This window comes from Cebus imitator, unplaced genomic scaffold (genome assembly GCF_001604975.1).
Source record: "Cebus imitator isolate Cc_AM_T3 unplaced genomic scaffold, Cebus_imitator-1.0 Scaffold41, whole genome shotgun sequence".
In the NCBI taxonomy this organism is placed as follows: Eukaryota; Metazoa; Chordata; class Mammalia; order Primates; family Cebidae; genus Cebus; species Cebus imitator.
The window spans coordinates 6,092,918-6,099,600 of NW_016107356.1; positions in this window are offsets into that span (position 1 = coordinate 6,092,918).

Below are 6,683 nucleotides of genomic sequence, written 5' to 3' on the forward strand. Positions count from 1 at the left end.
CAACTTGGATGCCACATTCATACTCATGACTTTAAATGAAGCTATATGCTGAAACTCCCAAGTATATATCTCCAGCTCTCTTCCTCACACTCCAGATTCATGGATGTGCCTGCCTACATAAAAGTCTGATGGGGGCCAGGCGCCATGGCTCACGCCTATAATCCCAGCACTTTGGGAGGCCAAGGCAGGTGGATCACGAGGTCAAGAGATCGAGACCATCCTGGTCAACATGATGAAACCCTGTCTCTACTAAAAAAAAAATACAAAAATTAGCTGGGCATGGTGGCGCATGCCTGTAGTCCCAGCTACTCGGGAGGCTGAGGCAGGAGAATTGCTTGAACCCAGGAGGCGGAGGTTGCAGTGAGCCGAAATCGAGTCATTGCACCCTAGCCTGGGTAACAAGAGAGAAATTCTGTCTCAAAAAAAAAAAAAAAAAATCTGATGGGTGTCTGATATGGTTTGGCTGCGTCCCCACCCAAATCTCATCTTGAATTGTAGCTCCCATACTCCCCACATGTCATGGGAGGGACCCAGTGGGAGGTAATTGATTCATGGAGGTGGGTTTTTCCTGTGCTGTTCTTTTTTTTTTTTTTTTTTNAAAAAAAAAAAAAAAAAAAAAAAGGATTAGGAATTAAGATTAAAGGCCACAATGACACTATATGTGTATCCTCGGGGAAGACATTTCAGCAGAGAGATAAAAGCTTCCAGGTACTTTCATCTATGAGTTTCCAACAAACCTGTGAGCCTCTGGCAGTTGTAGAAATTCCCAGATCAGATACAAACTCTTCCAGACCCATGGACATTGAAACAGGGGAGAAGGACCTGGTGTGAAAGGACAGAGGTAAGGGCCGGTTTGTAGGGCTGGAGCAAACAACCGGGAACCTCATAGCTCCAACTGAGTCATCCTGGCTTATGCTTCTGAAGTCAATTTAACTTAAAGAAATACATTTTTCCTCATAGATGAAGCACTTGGGTCTGTGCTGAGTGTCCTACCCAGCTTCCCTTCATTTTCTGTGCCAAAATCAGCCGAAATGCTGTGTCTCCCCATCACTTTTGTCCAATCAAGTAGAAATGCAGAAACTACAAGCTCCAGCACATTCCTGTCCCATTTCCTCCCTGTCCCCTGTGCTACTAACATCAGCGGGAGATTGCCCAAAACTGGCAGTGGTTTCTGGAGGGAAGGAAATGGCTTCCTAGTGGGAAGGATCAGGGCAAGGGCTATGCATGCTTTTGCATTTCATGTCAGACCTAATGCCTCTGTGCTACTGCCCAACAGAAAAGGAAGATTCTGGAGGAGGTAAGTAAGCACTAGAATCATCACATGAACACCTTTAGGGACAATGTGCTAGAGGGCCACCCTATGGCCCTTTGAATAGGACATAGCAATATCATTTCAGAAAACATCAGTGAACTTAGTAACTTAACATTTCCTGTAAAGAGAGAAAGAACGGCACATTCAGCTGGCAAAAACTTTGGTGTCTAACATATGCCAATTCTCCCCTCTCTAAAGGCTTCAAAAGTCAGGGCCCATGTAAACACGGAAACATCACTGATTGAAATGACCACGGTTATTCAATACATTTCTGCCACAATGAAACTTCTAAATACTATCTTAGAGTTTTTCTCCAAGGAGTTTGGAATCACTCATGTAAACCAATTGATATTTTTGTTACTTTGAAGGATTTTTTTCTGTAAAGTAAGGATCAGACAAGAGCTTTAAATGATAATTTCTTGTAAAACCTGCCTGCCTTTTTCTTAATGGAAGTTTTCTTTTTCAAAGGTAAAGTATGTTGTTTTTCATGACAGCTTTGTTGCCACCAACAGAAACTCAAAGTAGAGAGCTAAAGGTGAATCCGGTAGGATTACCTACATTGCTGTTCTTGGAACGCAGCTCCACTTACGGGAGAATTGTCAACTATTTTAATATTCTATTTTCCAGGAAAACACAGTCCATGTTCAACAGAAGCCCAGTAAGTTCCAAAGCAGGCAATCAACAAAGCAGACTCTGTCACCAGGCAAGATACAACTACATCTGGGTCAACAACATGAAGAAATACGTTATCACCGTGTAAATATGAACAGTTCCAGGAAACAAACCTTCGCATTCCTGCCTTTTATTTCACTGAAACCAGGACATGGAGCTCACGCTTCCAGACAAGTGTCAAGTTGACTTTGGCCCTGGCTTTTGCCAAGTACACGAACATTTCAGGGAGGCAGACAGTTGCCTAACTGAAACCAAAAAATCTTCTGGGCACCCCCAAACCTGCCCCTGGCAGTGGCCTATACAAGGTAAGTCTGAGAAATGTAATACATCTTAGGAATGCACCTGGAAGACAGCAATATTATATCCACCCAGGGAAAAGTCTTCCTGGGGATTAGAGCGAGCTCTGAAATTTGAGGCTTCTCAAGCTTTCATAATTGTTATCCCAATTAATGTAACTGCAGATGCCATTCTTATATTCCCAGGTACAATAATGTCCCAGACCTTTCAAGCTCATCAAGCCATTTGCTTCAACACTTGAGGAGCCAAACCCCAAGGCTGACAGCCCTCCCCATGAGCCTATCATCTGCCTGCTGTACAAATGTGTTTTCTTTGCATTTCAGTCATGCCCTGACCTTGGAGAGGACGATGTAAAGGGGAACGCCTGATTAACTTTCCATTTATAAACCAATTATTTTACTATTGGCACCTTCATTCTGCAATCACTGACATAAAATCTTTTACAAAACAAAATGTAATAAATGAGAAATCGATTGGAATTTTTGTAAAGTTTGCTTTCAAGTCAGCCATTAATAAGAAATGTCTTTTAAGAAGAGAGCTCTGTGTGTAGAATCTCCTCAATGTCAGAGCCCAGCTGAGTGGCTGCTGGAGGAGATGAAGCCACATTCAGTCAAGGCTGAGGAACTCTTCTTCACTCATCTTGAACTGCAATGACAGAAGAGTACTATTCTTCTTTTTTCTTTTTTTTTTTTTTTTTTTTTTTGGTAGAGAGAGGGTCTCCCTAGGTAGCCCACGCTGGTCTCAAACTCCTGGACTCAAGCGATTCTCCTGTCTTGGCCTCCCAAAGTGCTAAGATTACAGGTGTGAGCCACCACACCCAGCCAGCACCAGAAATAGTACTTTTCTACCTCCAAAGGAAGGAAAGAATGTTTTCATGGAGACCTTTGCATGCTAAAATCACACCAAAAACTCATGCAAGGTCAATGAAGAACAAAGTTCTTTGCTCCCACCGCAGAATTTTTGCATTGACTGTCACGGTACCAGACACTCTTTCCCAGGGGTCAGCATGGTGCCCTCCTTTATCTTCTTCAGGTCTTCATCAGTGGCACCTTCTGCTCAGACCTTCCCTCACCACCCTACTGACAACCAGCAGCCCTGACATCCACACCCTTTCACCCTGCTTTCCTCCATAGCATTCCCATGCTTGACATTCTTTACATGGTGTCCACCCCTCCCTTTTGATTATTGCATGCCTCCGCACCATGAGAATGTAAGCTCAATGAGGGCAGGAAGATCCCAGCAACATCTAGAATAGAAGCCAACATAGAGCCGGCACTCAATAAATATAATGAGACGTATACATAAAGTATTTACAATGGAAAGTCAAAATACCACTGCCCATCATGAACAAGTCATTCCCCTTCTCTCCACAAAGACAGACAGTGTGGTGAAGGCATCACCCATGTGAGCCAAGAACAAAGAAGAAGTCGGGCACAGTGGCTCACGCCTGTAATCCCAGTACTTTGGGAGGCCGAGGCAGGTGGATCACAAGCTCAGGAGGTGGAAACCATCCTGGCTAACACACTGAATCCCCGTCTCTACTAAAAACAAAAAAAAATAGCTGGACATGGCAGCTCGTGCCTGTAGTCCCAGCTACTCGGGAGGCTGAGGCGGGAGAATCGCTTTAACCTGGGAGATGGAGGTTGCAGTGAGCCGAAATCATGCCACTGCACTCTAGCCCAGGCAGCAGAGCAAGACTCCATCTCAAAAAAAAAAAAGGAAAGAAAGATAAACTCCTGTTCTCCCACATGAGATACAAAGTACCGTGCCTTCCATGTCACCTGAGAGCCCAGATTCAGGCAACAACTGTGATCCCTGCCCACACCTCCACCCGAAACTCTAGAGGGAAGAGGGGAAATGTTCCCTCTGGCTTCCAGCTTGCTTGTGGCTCGCTGATGAGTCATATCCAGAGCCAATTCCACAGAAACTGCTGTAGTCACACAGGGCCCCACACTCAGAAGAGCCCCAGGCTTGGTTTCATGCTCTGCTATTGCCATCTGAAAATTCTTACCAGTTTTACTTTTAAACTTGGGACAGTGGAGTATGCATGTGACAGAAGAGATTCGTAAAACAGAAAGAAAAGCTTTATATTTTAGTACCTTTAACGGCACTTTTTCTCTGCTTTTTCAACAAGCAGCTCCACATTTTCTTTTTGCACTGAGCCCTAAAATTACATAGTTGGTACTGGATGCATCCATGTTCTTTGTGGAGGGAAAACTTTCTAAGCTGGAGAAAATTCACTCTGTCTAACGGTTTTGTCCTCCCAACCTCAAAGAGGCGTGGCCATCTCTTTTTGGCTAACAACAGCAACAACAAAGCTTAGATTCAATTAAATCTCAAATTATGGAGAATAATTGAGGTGATGAGTTGTTTTGAAAGAAAGAAATAATAGAGAAAACTCTTTTATAAAAATAATTACAGCTAATAAGAGTAGTTGGGAAACTACTTTTGTTGTTGGAAAACTATTTTTGTTGTTTGGAAACCTCAGGAAGTTATTTATTGAAGTCATATGACAATTTCTACTATATATGCACCATGTACCAAAAGGGAATTGTTATTTAATCCACCCCTTCCCAAGGGAAGAGTTGGGATTAGTGGACATAAAACCCAAGACTTTCTAAATACTAGAGAATTTGGCCATTCAACAATTACGCATATTAATAAAAGGCAAAATGCATTATTAATTCTATAACTTTCTAATTTTGATAAAACCCTGTAGACTCACAGGTTAAATTAAAATAATGAATTGCTAAAAAATAAAAGGTAGACGGGTCATTCATATGTTGGATGATAATGTTATCCAAATTTGATAACTTTGAAGAGATCAAATAATTTGACTTCATATAACTAGTGATAGTTAATACTGAGAGTCAACTTGATTGGATTGAAGGATACAAAGTATTGATCCTGGGTGTGTCTGTGTGGGTGTTGCCAAAAGAGATTAACATTTGAGTAAGTGGGCTGGGGAAGGAAGATCCACCCTCAATCTGGAGGGCACAATCTAATCAGCTGCCAGCTAACAAAGCAGGCAGAAACACGTGTAAAGGAGAGACCAGCCCAGCCTGCCAGCCTACATCTTTCTCCTGTGCTGGATGCCTCCTGCCCTCGAAAATCGGACTCAGTTCTTCAGTTTTGGACTTGGACTGACTCCCCTTGCTCCTCAGCTTGCAGACAGCCCATTGCAGGACCTTGTGATCATGTATATATCCTACTAGTTCTGTCCCTCTAAAGAACCCTGATTAATATACCAACTGAGTCATATATTTCTAATTGGCCAATCCTTCCCTATTTCTACTATTCTGTAAAAGATAATACAAGACCTAGGAATAAAATCAGACATCTACAGGAGTCAGACATGTAACGTAAACATGTGAACCAGGCGGCATACAAGATAGAAGGGGTAAGACAGTGGGACTGCATGTATACCTTCTAAAACCTTTTTTTTCTTTTTGAGACAGAATCTTCCTTTGCCACCCAAGCTGGAGCACAGTGGTACACTCTCGTCTCACTGCAACCTTCACCTTCTGGGTTTAAGCGATTCTCCTGCCTCAGCCTCCTGAATAGCTGGGATTACAGGCATGCACCACCATGCACAGCTAATTTTCATATTTTTATATTTTTAGAGACAGGGTTTCACCATGTTGGCCAGACTAGTCTCAAACTCACGACATCAAGTGATCCGCCCACCTCAGCCTCCCAAAGTGCTGGGATTACAGGCGTGAGCCACCATACCCAATCACTTTTTTTAATCAGCGGATCTTCTGAATCTTTAATCAAGTCAGGATCTTCTGAAAAGCAGAAACCAGGGAAGGATTCAATGTACAAGTAATTTATTAAGAGAAGTGCCTATGAGTCTCTTATTCAGGCTGCTATAACAAAATATCATAGATTAGATGACTCATAAACAACTGAACAGTATTTCTCACAGTGCCAGAGGCTGCAAGTTGGACATCAGGGTGCCAGCAGCAGCGTTAGGTCCTGGGGAGGGCTCTCTTCTGGGTTGCAGGCAGCTGACTTCTTGTTACATCTTCATATAGCAAGACAGGACAAAAGAACTCTCTGAAAGTCTTTAAAGGGCACTAATACCATTCATGTGACTCTACCCTCATGGCCTAATCGCCTCCCAAAGGCCATCGCATTGAGATTAGAGTTTCAGCATATGAATCTGTGGGGGGCAAAGACATTCAGTCCATAACAGAGAGAACATGAGGAGCAGGCTATCAGATATGTTAGGCCATAGTGTAGGTCTGACCTGCATGAAGGAGAGAGGGAAGGAAGAAAGGTGAATTCGATGCTTCCTCAACAACAGTGCACTTCTCCAGAAAATTCTGCAAGGCCAGTTGGGAGGCCTCAAGCCAGAGTCAGAGGCAAGTCAACTCTCCCAGAAACAGGACTGTCTGGG